This window comes from Castor canadensis, chromosome 16, assembly GCF_047511655.1.
Source record: "Castor canadensis chromosome 16, mCasCan1.hap1v2, whole genome shotgun sequence".
Classification (NCBI taxonomy): domain Eukaryota; kingdom Metazoa; phylum Chordata; class Mammalia; order Rodentia; family Castoridae; genus Castor; species Castor canadensis.
The window spans coordinates 62,694,417-62,718,194 of NC_133401.1; the positions used below are offsets into that span (position 1 = coordinate 62,694,417).

The 23,778-nt window shown below is 41.8% G+C and overlaps 1 protein-coding gene and 1 pseudogene across 14 annotated transcripts in view; both read left to right on the top strand.

The window, feature by feature from the left end:
• Positions 1 to 23,778, top strand: part of LOC109702162 (protein transport protein Sec24A-like) — a 205,001-nt gene that overhangs the window by 59,106 nt on the left and 122,117 nt on the right. For 13 of the 14 annotated variants that reach the window (XM_074057241.1, XM_074057248.1, XM_074057250.1 and 10 more), the window contains one exon: positions 76 to 863. The exons of the other annotated variant lie outside the window; for it this stretch is intronic. The gene's annotated coding sequence lies outside the window, so the exon portion shown is untranslated. Of the gene's footprint in view, positions 1 to 75; positions 864 to 23,778 lie in introns of those variants that run through there. 14 annotated transcript variants of the gene reach the window in all.
• Positions 8,361 to 9,586, top strand: LOC109698665 (olfactory receptor 1J21-like; annotated as a pseudogene).

Genomic DNA, 23,778 nt, shown 5'->3' on the forward strand with positions numbered 1-23,778 from the left:
TTTGCATCTAGACCCGATTCTGTTTAGATTCCCACAAAACCTTGCTTATCCTTTTCAAACTCTTTTCTGTTCTAGTCTGACAAATGACAGTACTCAAAAACTTTGAAGACATATCTCTGGACCAAGCCAAACCTGGCCAATGTGCTGATCTAATCAGGGATGTAACCTCACCATCTGTGAAAGGGACAAACAACTGCCTGGCCCACTCCCCCACCTGTTTCTACAACCGCCTCCTTACAAAAACATTTAAAGACTCACTCAAATTACCTCATGAAGCCAATGGTGTCTGGCCCTTTTCTCTCTTGGAAAGTGAATAAAAAACTTTGTCTCTGCTTTAACTCCCATCTATATAGCATTGTTCACCACCTGCCCACTAGCCACACTACTGGGATCAACACATAGGACTTTCTCAGTCCCAGGAACTTTTGCCTTACGGTTTCTCTATAAAAATTTACTTAACAGTATCTACCTATCTATCTCTCTACCTGCGTATCAATCATCTATCTATCAGGGTCAGGATTTGAACTCAGAGTTTCACACTAGCAAAGCAAGTACTCTATTGCTTGAGGCACATGTCCAGTCCATTTTGTTCTGGTTAGTTTGGAGATGGCGGGGGTCTCCTTAAGTATTAACCCGTGGAGACCTCACATCACCTCCCCCTTCCCCATTTCAGCTCTCGGGATTGCCAGCATGAGCCAGCAGCAGCACCCGGGTTAAAATTGTACTATATAGCCAGGCATGGTAGGACACACTTGTAAATCCAGCACATGGGAAACTGACAGGAGGCTTGAGAGTTTATGGCCAGCTTGGATTACACACGGAGACCTTGTTTCCAAATAAATAAATGAAACAATATTTCTGAAGCTCTTGTGAATGGTATTATTTTCCTCATTTCTTTCTCAGCCTGTTCATTGTATATAGAAATGCTACTTATTTTTATGTAATGACCAACTGTGCATCCATCATCATCCTTTAATAATAAATGAAAAAACAGCCATTTTCAGATAATCAGAGGCTAAAGGAATTCATTACAAGCATATCTGCCGTATAAGAATTGCTATAGGAACAGGGTCAGGAGGTAAAGATGCCCTCCATGGCCCTGCATTTCCTTGGAAAGGCTGTGGTATGAAAGGCACAGGAAGGCAGTAGTAAACAGCAGATAGGGATAGAACAGAAGTCTGGGAACACTGAACTTTAGATTTCTAAAAGTAGAAAGGACCCTCAAATAGAGTGCTAAAGAGAGGCCTTAAGAACATTCCAGGGAAGAGCAGAAGAATCTGTAGTTTTCTATCTCCAATCCCCAAAAGCTTCCCCTCCCCAGTAACTAAACAAAAAATCACTTGGGAGAATGTGTGTGGATCCATAAAACTAGTTGAGACTGGGACTGAAATTCAGACACAAAACCATGTGGGTAGAGACCACAAACTCCAAGACAGAGGTGCCATGCTGAGAAAGTGCCAGTACGAGACTGCCTCAGGTGCATGGGACCCGCCAGGAGTGCAGTGGGGAACAGACTGGGAGTGGGCACAACCTGAGTGACATGGGAATCCCGCAAGCCAAAGCCAGGGCTGCTGCCTGGGGAGTGAGCATGGACAGTGAGCACTGCCAAGGTGCTGCCTCGTTGGGATCTGGATGCAATCTGGCGTGAGTCAAGGCAGAGTGGTGACAAGCCCCAGTGGCAATCATGACAGTCAAGTGGAGAGCACAGTAGGAGTCAGCAGGAGCATGACTGACTCGGTAATTTCCATCAATCAAGTGGGGAGCGAGCCTGGAGTCAACACGAGTGAGGAACTAGCCTGGAGAGAACTGGGAGGTTGGGAGCCACAGGTTGCCGGGAGTCAGGAGGGGAGCAGCTGCTTGCTGTTCGCCCAGCTTGCAAGTAGCATTTTCTGTGCACCTGCTGGGTAGGAGATCTGGCTCCGGACTGTGCAGTTGCTGGATGAGCGGTCTGCCATTGACTTAAATCCCCAAACTAGACAACCCCCACTGGCCTAGCCTGTTTGACCTTCAAAGAAAAAAACAACTGTTCCAAGGAGCAGGGAAATCTTGTACCAACCTCCCCAATAAGGAAGAACTATGGATTTTTGTTTCTTTTTAATTTTTTTTTGCAGCTATTATCAAAAATGTGTTTCTATGATCTTTACTATTTTATCTTTCTCTGCACATATCTTACTGTGTTCTCTGTTCCTACTAATTGAATGCCTTCCCACCATATACTTTTCACCTCTTTTATATCTTGCTTCTATTTTCCTTTCCCACCCCCTGCTTTTATTATTTAGTTTTTAATATGTATGCATTTAAAAAGTATTAACCTCCTACCTTACCCAGTAAGTAACCTAGTTCTTCCTTTATAAACTTATTGGGGGGAGTAGTTGAAGTTTACATTTTTTGATATTTTGAGGCGGTGTCTCATTATTTAGGCCAGGCTAACTTTGGACTCAGGGTGATGCCCCTGCCTCAGTCCTTGGGAGAAGATACCACAGAACAAAGTGAGCTTTCATAGAGACATCAGCACAGCCATGTCAACCCAGCACTGCACAACTGCCAAGTGACAGAACCCATAGGTGCCTGTCAGTGGATGAGCGCTGTAAAAATGTGGTGAATCGACACAATGGAGGTTTATTTGGCCAAGAGGAATGAAATGATATTATTTGCAAGACAATGAGATTTCATCATGTTAAGAGAAACAAGAAAGACAAGTCATTGAATGTTTTCTCTCGTAGAATTTAAGGAAAAAGAGCGTGAAAGTAATAGGGAATCTTAGAGATGTGAAAGGGGACAAGGTGTAGGAGAGGGGATAAGAGGCAGTAATAGAGGGTTGAGTATGATGAAAGTATTTTGTATGCACGCAGGAAAATGACCCAATAAAACCCATTACTTCATGACATTCATATGTTCTAATTAAAGCCAGAGAAAATAACATAACTAGACAATTTTTCCAAATGTTACAACTTAACATACATCAAACAATGAGGCAAATGATTAAATATTTTAATTAAGTGATAACAAAAATAAATGATACCCAAATCTGTAGAATGTCTGGAGGAAATTTATCATTTTAAATGCTTATATGAATAAAAAGCTGCAAGATTGTGGAACAACTATTTAGATCCAAAGTAAGATTCTCACATTGCTGTTTTCTATATTAAGACAGAACACAAACAATAAACAGAATGTGTTCTTAAAGAGACCTCAAGGGAACTAACCCCAGGGGCCACAACTAGGCAGCAGTCCTCATGGCTGCCCCAGTCTCCAGGGAAGGGATCTATTTGTTAGTTCCCAATCACCCATGCTTGACCAGAGACAGCCACGTGTCCCATCCTTAATGTTCTGCTCCAGGAGAAAAGGCCGTTCCCTTCTCAGCCCAGCTGTGAATTTCCCATCACCCAGGTCCAGAAGGGAACCAGCCGATATAGGAATTCTGTGACAGTGCCCAACAGCAGACAGCATCCAGGTAAGTGGGGCTGGGAGAGCAAATGAGAGACGATTTCCTCCAACAATAGACAGATTCTCATGCACATTGAACAGATGAGCTGTGCACTGGGAACAGAACAGTCCATCTCCAGGATGGAAACAGGAAAGTGGGCAGTGGAAAGAGGAGAAGATAACTAGGTTTAGCAGTGCTATGACCAGTGGCTGGAGTCTGTTCAGAAGCCTGGGAGAGCTCAGAACCAAGAGCCCCACTTCCTGCAAACCCAACACAGACTCTCCTCTGTCAGACATGCTACTGTGTCCCTCATGTCCACTTGTTGCTAGTTGACTCCGTGTCCTCCGAAAGTGATCCACGATCACATAATAAAGGTGATGCAGATCTCAGCTACTTGGTGCCAGCCTGAGCCCCAAGAGGGATGCTGGCTGCACTGGAGTCCTCAGCCTTTTTTCATGGTGCAGGGACCCAAACACTCAGGGAAGCAGTTATGTCAGATGTGGAAACACGCTGACACCCTAGCATGACTGACCACAGATCAATGCATGAGAGCAGACATCAACTGATTTCAGTTATATGAGCTAATGTCATTGTCACAGTTGTGCTAGAAGTACTCTCTTCCTCAGGAAGCTGCAGGGGAAGCTGAATTCCATTTCACAGATTGCCTGATGAAAATCCAATCAGACCAACTGCATTCCCTACCACAATTCAGTGGTTTGCTTCAGAAGCTCAATGTCTTGGGGTTAAACTGTGGAACAGTGATATTTCATCCACCAAATGCCCCTCCTAGCCAGCCCACCTCTCAATGCAAATGCTCTAGGAGGAGACTGTGGCCATTCTCAGCACAGGGCCTTTGTAGCAGTTACAACCCCCGAGAGCACAGGCCCCCGACATCCCTATCACACCTCTTTCCCCTGCTTCTGCTGTGAAACTGTCTGTCCTGAAGACCACAGTATTCTCATCTACAGTCAATGAACTCTGCTTGTGAGACTACATACCCCCCAGTGCCTGCCAAAGCCTTCAACATATACGGTCCACATTTACTGTGTTTCCTCAGGAGCAATGTCTACCTTCCTTCTTGACCTGCTCTACTTTGACAATGGGAGTGAATCCAGATAAAAACTGAATTCAAATCTCAGCACTTCTCCTCAATTTCATTCATTTAACTCTCACTCTGGTAGATTCCTCGCTGTCTCCATAATATGTACATCCTATATGCAATCCACCCCCCAAAAGTAACTGCTACGATATCCTCGGCCAGGCAGTCAGGCCACCTCCCATAGCAGTAGCTGGTCTTTCTGCTTCCTTTTCTTCAGGCCACTGATCTCCCACTGATCACATCTCCTTTCCTTCCCACTTGACCAATGACCTCTCCCAGGGACCCTACAGTCCACAGTGTTTTACTTGACCACCACACACCCACACCTCTGGTGATTTTTTAGTCCTGGAATACTTTTTGTAAACCACATGAAATTGCTCTTTATCAATTTGCAAATCCCTTTCATCACATGAAAAAATATTCTGCTACCACAGGCTTCTGCCATTCCTCTTTTGATGGCACTAAGGAGAGGGGACACTGCACATAACCACTGACAGCAGCTCAGGTGAGCACACCAAGAGCTGTGAGCTCTGGTGACCACATCTTAATGACAGAGAAAGTGCTGAGGACAAACCACCAGGCAGGCCTATTAAAGCCCATGAATGTTCAAATTCTGAGAAAACAGACAAGTCACAGACAAAACCTTCAGGATTAGAGTTGGCATCTGACACAGATGAGACACAGAGAGAGAGACAGAGAGACAGAGAGACAGAGAGAGAGAGAGAGAGAGAGAGAGACCATAGTTTCTTCTGTCTCAATTTCCAATTCAATTTTCCCTTAACACACCTGATGTTGCTTGGCTCATGCGTGGTTTTGTATTTTCAGAATCACTGAGTACAAATAGCCTCTACTACACTAAAATTTCACAGCCAGGTAGTAGTAACTTGTGAGTTACTACTCAGACAGGTAGTAACTGACAAGACAGAGAGTAACTGACAACCTTCAAAAGCCAGTGTCATTCCACATATACTCTTCAGGAGCACTGGCCACTACACTTGTGTTTAGTCTGTCGGAATCTGGCAAATCCATGGCACATTTCTCTTCCTCTTTCTCTACCATAAGCCCTCCAAAGAGCACCTCCAGCAGCTCTTGTGGTAACTCTCTTGCTTCCCAGAGTCACTGTCATCCCCACACTGCCATGCTGGGCCTGCACACTTGCAAGGACTTTCCCAAACTGTCAACCACTTAATACTCCAAATACTACACAAGGGATTCTATACTACAGGCAAATGAAGGAACATGCTTTCTTTACAATGAAAAATGCTACATCTTTGCCACATGAACCAAATAACAAAGAAAAAAGACAACATGCAGAAAGAACTAAAGAAGCTGGCATGGTGGCTCATGCCTAGGAGCACAGCTACTTGAGAGGCTGTTCCAGGCGAGCCCAGGCACAAAGTTCACAAGTTCCTAGGTTACCAATGGCTGGGCACAGTGGCCTGCACCTCTCAACCCAGATAGGCAGGGAAGCACAAATAGGAATATCATGGTCTAGACCGGCCTCAGGCATCTCAAAAATAAACACTGCAAAAAAGGCCAGAAGTGTGGCTCAAGTGGTAGAGAGCCTACCTAGTAAGAGTGAGTTCCTGAGTTCAAATCCCAGTACTACCAAATTAAAAAAAAAAGAAAATCTGTAACGATGAGTGCAGAATGAGAAAACAAACCAATGCAAACTATAGAAAGAAATCAAACAGAAATTAAGAAGGCAAGAAACACAATAATTGAAATAAACAATTCACCATAAAGGTTCAATAGCAGATTTGAGTAGATGAAAGAAAGCATCAGAGAACTAGAAGATGGGAAAATTGAAGCCATTCAGTCTGAAGAGCAGACAGAAAAAAGTGACAAAGGAGTATGTCCTGAGGAATCTCTGGGACACTGTCATGCATACCAATGTTTGCATCAGAGGAATCTCAGAGAGAGAAGAGAGAAAGGGGCAGACAGAATATTTGAAGGAACAACGGATGAAGCATTTAAAATCTGCTCATAAGGACATGAATGTATACCCAAGGCACTCAATAAACGTCAAGCAGTACAGAGCCAAAGAGATTCACAAGACGTAGCACAGTCAGCATGTCAAAACCCGGATGAGGGTGGAGGGGTGGCTCAAGTGGCAGACCACCTGCCTAGCAAGAAAATTAAAACCCAACAAGAGGAGAAAATTCTGAAAGCAACAAGACGGAAGCGATTCACAGCATGCAGAAGATTCGCAGTAACATTACCAACCTTATCTTTCTCCAGAAACCACGGGTGCCACAACAAAAGGACCGACACATTGCAAGTTTTCAAAGAAAAAGTTGTTAACCAAATATGTTATACCTGGAAAACTATCCTTCAATAATAAAAGAAAAATTAAGACTTTCCAGATAAACAAAAGCAGGAGTCCATTACAAACAGATCTGCCCTACAAGAAATGCCAGGAGGGATCCTTCAGGCTACAATGCAAGGACCCTGGGCAGTAACTCTCTAGGCACAGAGAGTAGAAAGACCCCTGGTGAGGGGAACTCTACAGGAGATTAGCATTCTCGTGCTCAGTGTAACCGTTCCTTTCTCTCGGTACGATTTAAAAGGCAGTTCACAAAATAATACTCATAAACGTGTAACAATTGGCACACAGTAATAAGTGTGTATTCTGTGATAACAACAAAGTAACTATGTGTGCTCAAAGACAGTATATTCTAATGAACCTTAAGTTGGCCTTTTCAAACTAGGTTTAGGATATTAATTGTCATTTTCAAGATAACCACTAATAAACTAACTTTAAATAAAAGAGAAGACACTGGAATGAAAACGGAATTGGTATTTAGTAGGAAAACCAACTAAATACCAAAAAATGACATTGTAAAAGAACTGAGAAATAAAAGCGTAGAAGACAAACAGATAGCAAACAGGTATCTGCCTTTCGTCTTCTGATGGCAGCAAGAGGGGGCTGCCCATAGTCACTGGCCAGTACCTCTGACCAGCAGACCAAGAGCTGTGAGCTAATGTGAAGGCCTTTTGTTTGGGTTTGGTTTGTAGTACTGTAATTTGAACTCAGGGCTTTATACTAGCTGAGCAGGCGCTCTACACTTGAGCCATGACCCCAGCAATTTTTGCCTTAGTTATTTTTCAGATAAATGCGAGGGGCTGCCTCCATGTGAGCCTTCTGCACTGCTGGGGTGGAGATATGAAGCACCATGTCCAGCCTGTTGGTTGAGATGGGGGCCTCTAACTTTTTGCCTGGGCTGATCTCAAACTGCAATCCTCCTAATCTCCATCTCCTAAACAGCAAGGATTACAGGGGTGCGCCACCACACCTAGCAAAATGGGAAGCCATCTTAATGGCAGATAATGTGTTGAGGACACACTACCTGGAAGATCTATCAAAGCTCCTCCCAAATGTTCCAAATTCTAAGAAAATAGAAAAATCACAGCCCAAAATCATCAAGTTATAGTATGGCTCTTGATACAGCATTTGCCCTTGGTTAATTTTCAACTAATGAGACTTAATTAAAATATAGCAAAAAGAAAAAGGAACCTAATTTTACTTGTAAATCTAACTTTTAATGTCTCTGTGAATTTGGATAAATCATGTAGTTGTGCAATTTCAGTTTCCTTGTGAATTAAGTGACATGTTAAGCTGCAAATATTAGATTAAGTTACATATTGTACAAGAAAGGACCTATACGAGGTCAGGCGTGGCAATGGTGTTTGTAAACACCTTTCTTTCCCAGCTGCTAAGGAGGCAGAAGTAAGGGTGTCACTGTCCAAGGCTGCTGGGAAAAAGCACAAGACCCTATCTGGAAAACAAACTAAAGCAAAAAATATGCTGGGGAATGGCTCAAGTGGTGGAGAGTTCATATCTGTTTCACAAGAGGAAGAAGAAGGAGTACAAGAAAATACCTACATGCTCTGCAATTAAGAGTAGAGGTAATAAAACTACAGCCATTTATAAGAAACCCTATTAAAATTAACCAGGATTTTTCTATGGAGCTATACAATAAAGCAATCCAGATAATCTCAACCTATGTGTGATCTCTTTGAAACTATTTAAGAAGTTTCTGCTCAACTGCTGGCATGTGATCTTACTGTATGATGACAGTTTCTTCCCAATAGACATGGATGGGGACAGACTAGAGACACAGAGTTCTCCTCCTCACACTCTCTGGAAAGGCAGAGCAGGAGGACATTCTCTTTGGGCTTTCTTGGGGCTGTACCTCATTATGGTCAATGGGAACATTATCATCTTGACAAACAGCAGTGATGCCCACGTACCTATTCCTGGCCAACCTCTCCAGTGTCACCATCTACATTTCATCAGTCACTGTCTCCAAGATGCTGGTAAATCACATAGTAGGCAGCAAGTCCATCTCTTACATGGGCTGTGTGACCCAGATCTACTTCTTCACCACTTTCATTAACATGGACGGATTTCTCCTGAATGTCATGGTCTACGACTGCCATATTGCCATGTGTTGTCCACTCTACTACACCACGATCATGAGGCCCAGACTCTGTGTCCTTCTGGTGGCCATATTGTGGGTTATTATATACTGTTTTCCTACTTCAAACTACCTTTATTCCCACAATTTGTACATCACTTCCTGTGTGACCCCCACCCAATTCTAAAGCTCTCTTCTTTAGACAGTTTTGTCAATGAGCTGATGGTCTTCACCGTGGGTGGAGTGACATTTATGACACCATTTACGTGCGTCATTGTTTCTAATGCCCACATCTTCTCCATTGTACTGAAGCTGCCACCCGTCTGTGGGATACGGAAGCCCTGTCCACATGTGGTTCCCACCTCACTGTGGTTTCCCTTTTCTATGGGGCAATCCTAGGTGTCTTTATGCGGCCTTCATCCTCCTGCTCAGTGCAAGACAGGGTGGCCACTGTCACCTTAAGATACCTTTGATTGATCACTTCTTCTGCATCTGGGGAATACTGACATGACAGGAGCCCAAAGGAAGGTGACCCTCACATCTCAGAACAGAAGTCTACAGCTGAGAGGGCTCCTGGATACCCGACATTTCTTCTTTGTAAAAAGAGCAAGTGAGGCCCAGATAGGTGCAAATCTCATTCGTGACCATTCCTGTAATTAGTGTCACGTGATCACAATCATGCTTTATCATGCACATAACTTGGTACTGGGGTTTGAACTCAGGGCCCTGTGCACGCTAGGCAGGTGCTCTACCACCTGAGCCACACTCTAAGCACTTTTTGCTTTGGGTATTTTGGAGAAAGGGTCTCACGTTTATGCCACAGCTGTCTTGGGAAGAAATCCCCAATTTATACTTCCAAAGTAGCTGGAGAAGATGTGTGCCACTATGTCTATCCTTTCATGGCTGAAATAGGGTCTCTTGAACTTTTTTACCCAGGTAGCTTCAAATTGCGATCTTCCGGATTTCTATCTCCTGAGTAGCTGGATTACTGGCATGGGTAGTGGTGCAGGATTCTTCTTTTATTTTTGAGACTAACAGGTGCTTATATCTCCTTAACCAGTAATTTGTTTTTCTATATAAAGGGCTTTCTGACAGACTATAGAGATAACAACAACTGAGGATCAGACATACCACGTGTACACTGTCTTTAGAAGGGCCTACCACCCCCTAAGAAAATGTCCATGACAGTGATATGAGAATTTCAGAGGGCTTCAGAGCTGACACTCCTCAGATTTATCTGCCCCATGATCTCAATAAGGAATTGCCACAGTGTTCACGGTGACAGACACACAGGTTCTCTAGCCCTGGGATATAAACCATTAGCCGCTGGGGTACAGAAAGGTCCTACCCTCAGAGGGTTGTTCACTGCCATGTCAGGTCATTCTTGCTCTGCCCCAGGCGTACGTCTCCCTCTACATCTCACAGCTCAGAACACTACCCATTGCCTGTCCATTGTGCCCAACTAACCTTCTGGTGTTCTGTTACTCAGCATGTGAACTTGTCAGGCATGGGGAACCGGATCCTTTGGATGGTAGCTGTTCTTTACCTGGATCTATGACGTCCCATGAATTTCATATAAGCTGCAGGAAGCAGAGATTCCCCTAAATCTTAAGCATTTACAGTTGCTATAGCACCTTGGGGACATAACGTCATAATTAACAGCAGGATTCCAATTGGAACCCAGGACTCCCGATTCTGAGTCCTGAGTCAGTTCACTCTAGAGGACCAAGTGATCAGGACACCAAGCTTCTTTCCTCTTCTACATGTGAAGAGTAAGTCTCAACAAGGTCACCTCTTCTGTCCTGACATCCAGACAGTGCTCACTTGGATCGCCAGTCCTCAGCAGCCCTTGTGCCACTGGCCTTCTTGCCTGGTAGTACTCTCCTTTCTCAATCTCCTCCACTCTCCTATGTGACAGGTCCTCATTGTACCCATCAACTGCTTCCTGACTTCATCTGGCTACTTACTAATTCTGACCTCCATTCCACCTTCAGCATTATGGCAGGAGGTGTCTCAGTCCTGTACTCTCAACTCCTTCCTCTCTGTACATCTCTACCCTAAACACAGACTCCTTTAATCCTCCTAACACACTGATTGTATCTGTCAACCAAGTCTCATAGAAAACATGGAAAAGGCCACAATATTCCCAAATATTCTTCCCTTCAAGTAGAAAGCCTAACACCATGTGGCCTCAAGCTGTCCTCACGCTTTTTTTTTTCACCAACTTCAATGCTCTGCTCTCCCAACACAGCTCTCTCTGAATTCTCTCCCTCTCTCTTTGCTCATTCTCTGCTACAAAACTTCCAGGAATCTATAAAACCCTAAGAATTGTGCATTTGTATCAACTCCTTGACTGTTTATAGCCCACAGATCTGTACAGCACACACCTCACAGGACTTCTGCAGCGTGTGAACCCCCATGATAACTTATCTTGGTGCCTATGGGAACAAGACTACATATGATACATCATATATTCTTATCTCTTCAGTATTATCATAGCAGCAGTTCTGTGAAAATATATGAGATATACTAACATGGACTAAATAATATGAGTATTTTGTTCTCCTCATAGTCTTCCTTCTTGTGTTATGCATATCTTTATCCATAGCGCATCCCCTCATTACATTACACACTTCTTGGAGAATGAACCATAGCTTATGTGTGCACACATCATCCCCTACAAAGCCCAGTGAAGTTGGGATTTACTATATAATCAGGTATGGAGGAATCACTGCTGACGTGAGGCAAGGGTAAGGCAAGAAGGAAACTAAAAGATTTCTCTCTCAAGTATTGAGGAGTGTTGACCTGAGACAGTTAAGAAGCTGGAGTTTCCCTGATGGCAAGACAAAGATCAACATACACATAAGAACTTTCTGTCTTTCTCTCCTTCCCCTTTAGCTAGAGCTGAAATTCTTCCTTCCTGGAGAAGGCACTAATCAGCCTAAGCTGGCAAAGCAGAAACCAGAGCAATCTGGAGCAGACATTGCCACCTTCTCACAGTTTTCCCACACTGGAAGTGGAAATTTCTTAATCTTTGTCTCAGCATTCTAAGAGTCATTGCTCTTTGTTAAAATACAGTAGAAAACAGAAGCCCAACGCACAGCTTTGGGAGTTGGTTACTAGCCTGGGAGAGTTGTTTCCTTCCTGTGTGACAGACATGGATCATCTTTTCAAACTTGGTGTTTTTCTCCTCTTGGTCGGCCTTTCGTTAATAGGAATCTGTCCCAGCTAAGAACCCATGTGGTTTAGGAAAAGAAATTCTATTTTCCTTCCCTGCATGGGAAACAGGGAAGTGACTTCCTAGACACCAAAACTTAGTAGTGAAATGTAGAATCTGGGGAACTGGAGAACTGACAGATGATCTAGATGTGGAAAGAGCCACTGAATTTGGGACCTAAGGACACAGGGAGATTGAATAGAAACAGCGAGGGTTTGAGGGATAGGCATGTGTTTGCTTGCTGGTGTGTTTGGTGGAAATTCTCTGTTGCCCACACTGGGCTCAACTTCTAAACCAAAGAGATTTCATACCTTAGTGTTCTGAATAGCTGGGATTATAGCCATGCAGGGCCTCACCTGGCCAGGGCAGAGGTTCCATTGGGAATCTGTTTTTCCCTGAAACCTCAGTGAAAAGGTGAATGTGTAGAGGGAGAGAGAGACAGAGAAGAATAGAAGGAAATCAATGAACATATTAAAAGGTTCAGAGCCAAAGGGAAAACAACTTTCCATCCCCATGACCCCAAATTCATCTTGGAAGCCATATGCATCATGCACAAAGGCCTACCTGAGAGGGAAAAGAAACCCCTACAAGGTCAGCAGCAGGGTGGGAGCAGAGCTGAAAAGCCTCTGTCTGCTTGTCCTGGGCACAGTGTGAGTGGTTATGGGCTGGCCAATTCCACATAAGCCTCACATCTTCTACCTCATTCTGCTAAGCGACTCCTTACCCTGCATCCTTCCTAGCTCCTGCATCCTTTCTCCTGGGCCACCCTCATCTCAGTGCCAGGTTCAGGCGATGCGAAAGATGCCTCCATGGTCTCAGAATCACCCTGGTTATGGGTCTCTATGTGAAGCACTCACAGGACATGAACTGGTCATTAGGACACAGCACCTTGCAGGTCTCTAGTGCCCTCTCCCCACAGAAACAGACACTGTGCCAGACTAGCAGAGTCCCCACTGGGACAGCCAGATAACCAGGGCTATGTCTTGTGATTCGTCTTCCAGACCCAGAGTTAGCAGAGGGCAGGCCTGTGCCAGGACTCCAGGGGGCACCTCACCCTCCTTCCCATGGGCAATTTCAATCTACTACTAATGTGCCATTGGAGGTCAACCCTTTAGATACCAACTGAAACAACTTGGGGAGAAGAGTTTGACTTCTGCTCAGGGAATCCTGAAAGGGACGGTCATGTCTCATCCCTGCACAGTTCCCCAGATGCTGTTCTCTCCAGAGGGAAGAGGGACCGCCCGTATCATGGCCATTGAAATTTCATGAAACCACCTCCATTCCAAGATGAGGCTGCTGTGCAACAAGATATCCCAGAATGTCTCTCATGAGCTGAGGAGACCCCTCCTGCCATTTACTGCTCATGGCAACCCTCTAAGAGTTTGTATTTTTTCTTCTGAAATTTTGCCTTCTGGTGCTTCAGGTTACAAACTAAAATGTCAATGGGCCTTTAGAAGATTTCTCTGGGCACTGACCTTTTGCCTTGTGTACAATGAAAGCTGGCTTTATCTGCTCAATGAACTCTGTGTCCTAATAAATCCAAAGTTTATGTATAATGAAGTTTATGTATATTGTGCTGCAGTGAAAAATGACTGTTTGGGCTCATGAAAAACAGACCTGGGGCACATTCTACTGTAGTTTCTAAGGGAGTGCTGGTGGGGGGAAGGGAGACAGAGAGAACCAAATAAATTGTAAAGAAATGATAGGTAAAAAAGAAGGAAGGAAGGAAGGAAGGCAAGCAGGAAGAAAATGAGTGGGGCATGCTAAAAACACACACTATTCAACCTGAATGAGCTCTCAAAGGTGAGAGCTAATCCAATGCCAGAAGCAAATTAATATCTACCTACAGGTTGAACATCCATGATCAGGAAATCCAAAATCTTCAATATTGGCAAGTGCCAGTGGAAAATTCCACAGGTAATCTTATGAGACAAGCTGCACTCAAGACAGAAATGCACTACAAATAGTGTATAAAATTACCTTAACAGCTGGGCATGGTGGAGCAGGCCTGTAATCCTAGCACTGGACAGCCTGAGATTTGAAAATTTGAAGTTTGAGACTACATAGCTTCGGCCTGGTAAGTAGAAAAAACAAAGAGAAAAAAGATGAAAATTGCCTTCAGACCACATGTATAAGCTGTGCTTGAAGCATAAATTAATTTTGTGTTGATTCTTCAGTCCCATCTCGAAGGGGTCTCATTAAATATTGTAAACATTCCAACATCTGAAATCTGGAACCCCTCTGATGCCAAGGATTTAAATAATAGATATTCAACCTGCATTGGATAATAACTTAAAGTAGAAAAAATATAACTAAATCCGTACAATGAAAACAAGTATTTGAATAAGGAGAGAAATAGGAGAGAAGGAGTTGACTTTCTCTGCAGAAGATGTCCAAGTAGTGCCTTGTAGATCCTCTCTGCCCCTCCCCCCGACCTGAATGTGAAGCTTAATACTCTCCTCTGCCCATCAGAGACACCTGGATTAGTGTTTTGAAGCCAAAGACAATAGAAAAACAGCCATAATCTTCAAAGTAAATATTAACTTAACCAGGTGATAAAGGTTAATATCATCCATATACATAACACTGATACCACGCATCTCTTATATGATTTGATGGGGATACATTACCTCTGTGTAATTATTCTCCCAAAGTCATACTAATTGTATAATCATAAAAAGTCAGAGAACCCCAAATACAAGGTCATACCTGACCACGATTCTTCAAAAGAGTGAAGAGCAAAGACTGAGGAATCATTTCAGTCAGAAAGAACCACAAGAGACATGGGTTGCAGTCGTCTGTGGCAATACAATGGGAAAGGCTGCCCAAACAGTTGTCCCTTTGTGGAGGCTGCCTCAAAAGGGTGTCTTTCTACTGATCTAGCGTCCTTTAACGATGACTCCAAGCTAAGTTTGTCAAGTAACTTACATTTTTCCTCAATTAGTCCAGAAAGCTTCACAGCAAGATGTTTTTCTCTTCTTGTGTAAAGTCAGCTTCGAACGGATTGAAAACTTCTCCACAAAATCAGTAGAACAGAAAAAAGTCCAATAATAGCCACACATATCACTAGCTCCCATGGAAAATCATAGGGCTTTGGTCTCAGTTCTTCAGGATCTGTTGTCACAAGCCTGGAAAATTCCTTTAGGACCAGCGTCGAGTACATCTGATGGACAGTCTTGGGCCCATCCATGGCTCCAAGGCTGCTTTGGCTGTTGCCAAGGCCTGGCTGAGCCTCAACAGACAACACTCAAAGTTCTGCCTGGAACCCTCACACTGGAGCAGACCATTGTAGAGCTGACTCGGGGGTGGCAGGGGTGGATTTGTTAATGGGCCGTTCCTTCAGCACAGAGGGGAGAAGCTTTACATGGTATTGGCCAGAGTTTTTCCAGGAGGGCCCACCCTCTTATATAAAATGGAGAAAGATTTCCCATGTATCCTAAAGCTCATCTGGGAACCCTCATAGATAAATCTAAGAAAAATATTATTCTATTGTGTGTTTGTGTGTGTGTAGGGGGTCCTATTGTTTATTATTGAAGCCAGACTCAGATCTCGTTTTAGATAATTATTCATATCTAACACACCAGTCTTAATTTCCATTGCTTGAAAGCACAATTGCTCTGACAGAGGAATGGACAGACAGAGACTTTCCTTTTCCTTATTCTGCCTTTCATCTTTTCTACTTTTTTCCATTTTATATTGAACATTGAAGTCTTGCAATTTCATTTTATTTTACTTTTATATACTTATTGATATTATTTTTGTACTGGGGTACATTGTGACATTTACAAAAGTTCTCACAATATATTATAGTTGAATTCAACTTGATTGTTGTTTCCTTTTGGACAGTTTCTCTCTCTCTCTCTCTCTCTCTCTCTCTCTCTGTCTGGGCTGCAGTACTGCAGTTTGAACTCAGGGCCTCAAGTTTGCAAGGGAGGTGCTCTACCACTTTAGCCACACCCACCCCCAGTACCAGAAAAATCTCTTCTCTCAGCAACATTTACAGGAGCTCCAGGATTCCCCAAAGATCTGGTCTTTGTGACATATCAAATTTCAATATATGTGTGTGGATCTGTTTCTAGTGGTTCTTGCTTCTGCCCTTCCATTTTCTCTCCTTATGTGAACACTCTCTCTTTTGAATCCATATATCTACAGTATGTTCGAGTTTTGCAGCCTAATTCTGCAGACATGACATTTTTCTTTTTCAAAAATATTTTTCTCTTTTTTGGATCTTTGTTTCTTTAAAATTCTATGAAAAATTCTGTTGGAATTTTATTGGGAGTACATCAGAGAATAATTAGAATTACTTCACTGTAAAATATACATTTCTGTGGCATGGAATCGTCAATATTCACGAATATGGTAGACCTCTACAATCATTCAGGTATGATTTCATTTTATCCATTAATGTTTACAATAACAATGGAGTCATGCTAACCTTTGTTTTCCTACTACATTTTCTTCCTGATTATTGTTGATGTTTACAAATGTGAATTGTGAAACTATTTCAAATTATGGTAAAATAGATATAACAAAATTTTACCAACTGAACCGTATTAAATATGCAGAAGAACATATGCATATTCAGTATATTCACATAACTTTGTGGCAGGTCTTCAGAGCTTTTAAATCTGAATGCACCAAACACATCCCCATGTCCCCTTCCATTCATCTGGAAAGCCCCAGTACTCTCTAGTTATAATCCACCGTTCTAGATATGTTATATAAGTAGAATCTCACAGTATTGGCTCTTCATTAGTTGGCTTCACACAGCATAATGTTTTGAAGGTTTATCCACAGAGGGTATGCATCTGAATTTCCTTCCTTTTAAAGCTGAGTGGTATTCCACAACGTGTACATGGCACATGTTTTAATCCAATCATTTGGAGATGAACTCTTGGTTCACTTCTAGTCATGGTGAACAATGCTGGTGTGAACATGGATGTGAAACTGTCTTTTCAAAACCATGTTCATGTCTCTTGTATATATAACCAGAAGTATCATTGCTAGTTCATATGGGAATCTAATTTTTGTGGAACCTCCATACCATTTTTCAAAGGAGTAGGTCCAGTTTTGAAAATGACTATGCTTTTTATTTTTTAAGTTGATTATGAACATTTAAAAATGTTCTGGGCCTCTTATTCTGATGCTTTTTGAATTCTCTTGGATATTTTATAGAGAGAGTGAGGCATCGGTTAGAAAGTCCAGTTTCCTCTGCTCCTTTCTAATTCTCATATCCTTTATTCTTTTTCTAATTGATTGCATTTTCTACCACAATGTTGAAAAGAGGAGAAGAGTAGATCATCTTGTTTGTTATGTTAAAGAAGCTATGAACTCACCAGTAGAAGGCTTGGTGAAAATTTTACAATTACATATATTTTTTCTTTACTCACTTATTCATATGTGCATACATTTTTGGGTCATTTCTCATGCCTGCCTCTCTCACCCACCTTTTGCCCCCATATCCCTCGCTTTCAGGCAGAACCTGTTCTGCCCTTTTCTCCAATTGTGTTGAAGAGAAGACTTAAGCAATAATAAGAAAGACATAGCGTTTTTGCTAGTTTGAGATAAGGATAGCTAACAGAGAGATACCTAGCATTGCTTCCATGCACAAGTTTATTAAAACCCGAAGTGATTCATCTCTACCTGACCTCTTCACTACTTCTTGCTCAGCTTCCCATATTGACCTCTGTTGTTTTAAGGTTACTGTATTAGCTCCTCTGCAGTGGGGACATCAGACACTTTCAAGTTTTTGTGTTTCCTACTATCCCCATACCTCCCGTATGCACTCACCTCTTAACCTGTGACCCAAGTCCAACATTACTGCCTTTGCCCTAGATTTAAAGTCCGCATATGAGGGAAAACATACGATTTTTGGTCTTCTGAGCCTGGCTAACCTCGCTCAGGATGATGTTCTCCAGTTCCACCCATTTACTTGACAATGATAAGATTTCATTCTTCGTGGCTGAGTAAAATTCCATTGTGTATAAATACCACATTTTCTTAATCAACTCGTCAGTAGTGGGGCATCTTGGCTTTTTCTACAACTTGGCTATTGTGAATAGTGCTGCAGTAAACATGAGTGTGCAAGTACCTCTGGAGTAAACTGAGTCACATTCCTTTGGGTATATCCTGGGAGTGGGATTGCTGGATTATGTGGCAGATCTATGTTTAATTTTTTTACGAAGCCTCTACATTGTTTTCCAGAGTGCTTGCACTAGCTTGCATTCCTCCCAGCAGTGTAAGAGGGTTCCTTTTCCCCCACATCCTCACTAAAACCTGTTGTTGATGGTGTTTTCGATGATAGCTATTCTAACAGGGTGAGGTAGAATCTTCATGTGGTTTTGATTTGCATTTCCTTTATGGCCAGAGATGGTGAGCGTTTTTTCATGTCTTTTTTTGGCCATTAAAATTTCTTCTTTTGAAAAAGTTCTGTTTAGCTCAGGTGCCCATTTCTTTATTGGTTCTTTGATTTGGGGAGAGTTTAACTTTTTGATTTCCCTCTATATTCTGGTTATCAGTCCTTTGTCTGATGTATAGCTGGCAAATATTTTCTCCCACTCTGTGTGTGGTCTCTTCAGTTTAGAGACCATTTCTTTTGCTGTGCAGAAGCTTTTTAATTGTATGCAGTCCCATTAGTCCATCCTTTCTCTTAGTTTCTTAGTTGCTGGGGTTCTATTGAGGAAGTCCTTGCCTATACTCTATTGCGTCCAGAGTATTCCCTGCACTTTCCTATACTAACTTCAGAATTTTGGGTGTGATATTAAGGTCCTTGATCCATTTTGAGTTGATACTAGTATAGTGTGATAAATGTGGCTCTAGTTTCAGTGTTTTGCAGGCAGATAACCACTCTTCCCAGCAATATTTGTTGAAGAGGCTGTTTTTTTTCCATCCTGTGTTTTTGGCGCCTTTGTCAAAAATAAGGTGGGCAGAGCTGTGTGGATTTATATCTGGGTCCTCTTTGCTCGGCTCATCTAGACATAGTTATCTATTCTTGGCTTCTGAAGGCTTTATCATGTATCAAGGTTGAAGTTTTACAAACGAGTATAACAATTGTGGTGTAGATTTTCTATGATATTTATCATTCAGTCTGTTCGTGTGGTTTGATACATGTACAAAATCACCAATGTTGCAATGTGATTTTGTTGCTATGATAAATGCAACTTACCTATGATTCATTATTGGCTTATATCCATTCATTGATATTTTATTTAGGCCTTTCTGATGTTTTCAAAAGATTGATCTATAGGTTTTATTGGTACCATCCTTGTATGTTTGTACTGAGAGTATAACGTGACGTTTCATTTCCTATGCTTTGAGGCGATTGGAATAGGATAGCCATGTATTTATCTTAAACTTTGGATAAAATTGATCTGTTAGTTCAGTTGGGATTGCTTATTAGAGTAAGAGTCATTCAATATATAATCCTAAATAGGCTAGATGATTTTTTACATTAGTATTATTTATTTGGGTGGAAAATCTATTTACATGTTTTAAGTTTGAAATATATGACCATGAAAAAGGCCAGAACAATTTAATCCCAGCTACTCAGGAGGTCAGTTGGGAGGATGTTGGTTTGAGGCCAGTTTGGGAAAAAAGTTAGTAAGTCCTCATATGAGTGAATAAGACAGGATTGGTGGAACACATCAGTGCTACCAGCTCCATAGGAGACCATAGGTGGAAGGATCTCAAGTCAAGACCAGACTCAAGCAAAAACAGGAGACCCTACCTGAAAAACAGATAAAGCAAAAAGATCTTAGGCCATGGCTTTCATGGTAGAACATATGCCTAGCAAGGAAAAGCCCTGAATTCAAACCGTAGTTTCAAACCCTAGACTTATCAGTTCTAAATTATGACATCTGTTAATACGGAGAGTCGCACTGCTTTCAAATCTATATAAATTTTATTGCCTTTTCTTGTGTTGTTGTACTAGATGTATTATATGATTTTGAATAAAAGTGATGATAGTTTATGGCCTTACCTTTTTCCTAATCTTAGCAGGAAAGCACTCAGCATTTCACCATTAGATGTGACGTTATATGCTTGGTCATTTTTTGCAGAAATCATTATGACAATAAGTTATTGTCGTATTAACAATATGTTATTTATTGTTATTATGTGATTATACTGAGAATTTTTGTCACGGGTGGTTTATTTACTTTATCCACTTTTCTTCATCAATTGGTATTATCATACGTCTTCTCGTCTTGCACCCTTTATGGTCTGGTTATGAAGTGTCCCCGAAAAACTCACGTATTGTAGGCTGGGTTCCCAGTGAACAGTGTTCAGAGGCCATGGAGGCTTGGGGAGGTGATTGGATCATTAGAGGTCTGGATTAATTCACTGATGAATTCGCAGTTCAATGGACTTTTGGAAAGTTTTGGAAATTAAGGAGGTGGAGCCTCATTGGACAATGAAAGTCACTGTGGATCTGGTATTGAAGAGTAAATTTTGCTCTGGCCTCTTCCCCTTTTTCTCTGCCTTCGCTCACTGGCCACTATGAGGTGAGCAGTTCTGCTACTGCTGAGGATACCCAAAATGACATTCTTCCTCCCTATAGCCCAGAAACAACAGAGTACAGTGACCATGGACAGAAACCTGTGACATGAATCAAAATGAATCTTTCTTCTTTTAAGTTTCTATTCTCAGGTGTTCAGGCTAGTAGACACTTAATATGATGAATTACATTAATTCATTTTTGAACATTGAACAAGACTTCCATTCTGAGATGAATCCATCTTGGTTACGCAATATTAGTATTTTATATATTTTAATTCAATTTGGGAAGATTTTGTTGAAGATTTTTCATTTCCATACTAATAAAATATATTGGTCTGCATCATTTTTTCGTAAACTGTTTAGTATTGATAGATGTTTAATGCTGATTGCATGAAATAAATTGGGAAGTATTCCACCTATATTTTTAAGGTAGGCATGAAATTTGAACTGCATCATTGTTGCATGCACATTTGAGATTTTTATGTTTTCTTGGTGATTTAAAAGATTTTTAATTTTATGCCTTCACATTAACCCCGTAATTTTCTTTCTTCTGACTTCTATATTAGGATGTGGCTTTGTGGTCGAGCAGTGGTGTAGCAGGTACAAGGCTCTGGGGTTCATCCCTGGCACTATACAAAAATAGAAGTCAAACAATAAAGTCTGTTTTGTCTTATATTAATTGATATTAATATAGTCACACCAGTTTTTCTTTTATTTATGTTTAGTTTTCCATCTTTGTACTTTAAGTTATCTATACGATTGTATTTTAAAATGAGTTTTTTTTCAAGTACAGTTAGGTATTATATTTGTTTTGGCTCTGACACTACCTGTCCTTTAATTGATATGTTTTGGATAATGTACTTTATTCACTCAGATATTTACTATTTCTATTGCTCTTCCTTCTTTCTTTGTGTTCCAAGTATCTTTCTGGACTTATTTCCCTTCTGTCTGGAGAATTGCCTTTAACAACTGCTCTACAGAAGAAATGCCAGGGATACATTTTTTACTTTTTCTTTAACTGATAAGATCCTCATTTTACTTTGTCTTTTTTTGGTTTTTTTGGCTGTACTGGACTTTGAACTCAGGGCCTCATGCTTGTTAGGCAGATACTGTACTACTTGAGCCATGCTTCTAGTCCATTTTGATTTTAGTATTTTTCAGGTAGAATCTCACATTTTTACCGTAGGTCAGTCTTGTCCCAGGATCTTCCTAATTACTCCTCCTGCATAACTGGAATTACAGACATGCCACCACACCAAGCTTGTTAGCTTTTTTTTCGAAGCATTATCCTACTGACCTCTGCCTCATGAGTACCTGGGAATACAATAGTGTGTCACCATGCCCAGCCAAGTTTCATTCTGAAATTATTTTCTCACAGTTCTGATGGCTGGATTGGAGATCAGGTGTTGGCAAGTTTGGCCTCTTCTGAGGGCCCTCTTATGGCTTAAGGTTGCCACATTTTCATTATGTCTTCATATGGACACCCTTCAGTCCATATTGTGGCACCCTTCCAATCTCCAGATAATGTGAGAAATTATTGCATAAAATAAAACATTCCTATCATACCTAACTAAAGTCATGGACATCTCTAGCAATTGTTTAAGACCAACCCAATGAATCAGCGTAGCATTTTAAGACTATTTTTACATAGCAACTGGGAAAGGAAAGCCTGCAATAATTTGACTATATTTACCTGACAACTTCAACCACTCCCTAGTAGTACCTTCCCAGGTGTAGAGTAATGTCACAGATTCCATTGACCTTTGTTTCAAAACATATCATGTATCCTTTCTTGTTCTCAAATAAAACCCCCAAATTTTCTTTAATCCTTAAATATGATCAAGGCCACTCCATCTGGGTGTGTTTGTCATGGACTGAATCCTTTTTATTTCCCCCAAAAGTTCCTTATCGGAGATTCCTTTCTATATTTTTGCAAGGTTATGGCATTATGTAGTGTCAGAAGTGGGTACTAAAGAAGACTCCCCCCAAAAAGACTACAGCCTATTGATTTATCAAATGAGTTACCCACAAATGACCCAGGAAACCCATGATAGACAAGCAAAGGGTATTTCTCTAAATACATAAAAAAGGCCAGGAGACAAGCAAAATATGCTCAATACCAGCAGTCATCAGGAAAATGGAAATTCACCACCACTACGAGAGGCAGGACAAGATGGCAGATTAGAAGTGTTAATTATTTTCATTCTGTAAATGAGAAGAGTCACGCAACAAATGAGTGGCTGTTAAGAGGGGAAGAACAATAAGAATCTAAAAAGAGTTGGCAGGACAGCAGAAAAGCAAAGATGGATAGAGGAAATAGAGAAAAACAGAAAACATTTTCAAATCCCTTCCTTCACTATCCAGGTACAGGAGAGAAAGGTGACACACAATGACAACGCAAGGCAAATGGCCCTGGCAACAGAGTGGAAATTAAAGCTGTATGGTAAGTCCACACCTGCCACTAATCTTAAACCCAGTGTGGGGCTTGGTTAAGACTGCTCTGGAAACCAGTTGAAGTGAAGAAAGACATTCTGTCCCTCTCCTCAATGCTGAGTGTTACAACAAGATTTCATCTTGAGTAATGTCTACTGGTTGAGACTAAGTTACCCTGGGTGACTGAAGACAAGGAGCACCATAAATTGGGGAGTCTTGACATACCCTGCCAAGTGTATGGGTTGGAGATGGCCACAAGACCTGGTTGTGGAAAGGGAAAGGGTCTGATGTGGACTTACAGAAAAATTCAAGCATTGGGGAGCTCCAGTTTGCAAGGGTGCGCTGGTGAGAAGCCACACCTTCTATGGTGAGAAGACCATCCCGTCACCAAAGGGTCGCAGTGGAAACTGAGCATCAAGTATGTGGCTGGCATAGCATTAGGGCCTTGAAAACCTGCCTCCTGGCTATGTGTATTGACTGTCAGGTGGGCTCAAGAACCCTGAACCTAGGACTTCTGAATCATGTGATATCAACAGCCTCAGAGAGTGGAGAATTGTTGGGCAGGGTGTGAATGTACTGACTCCTACCTTTACCAACTTCACCCCAGCATGTGTTTTCTGCCAGGTAGGACTGAGGGCCTTGACTCCAGACCTCCATAGCCTTCTCCCCTCATACAAGGAAGTGA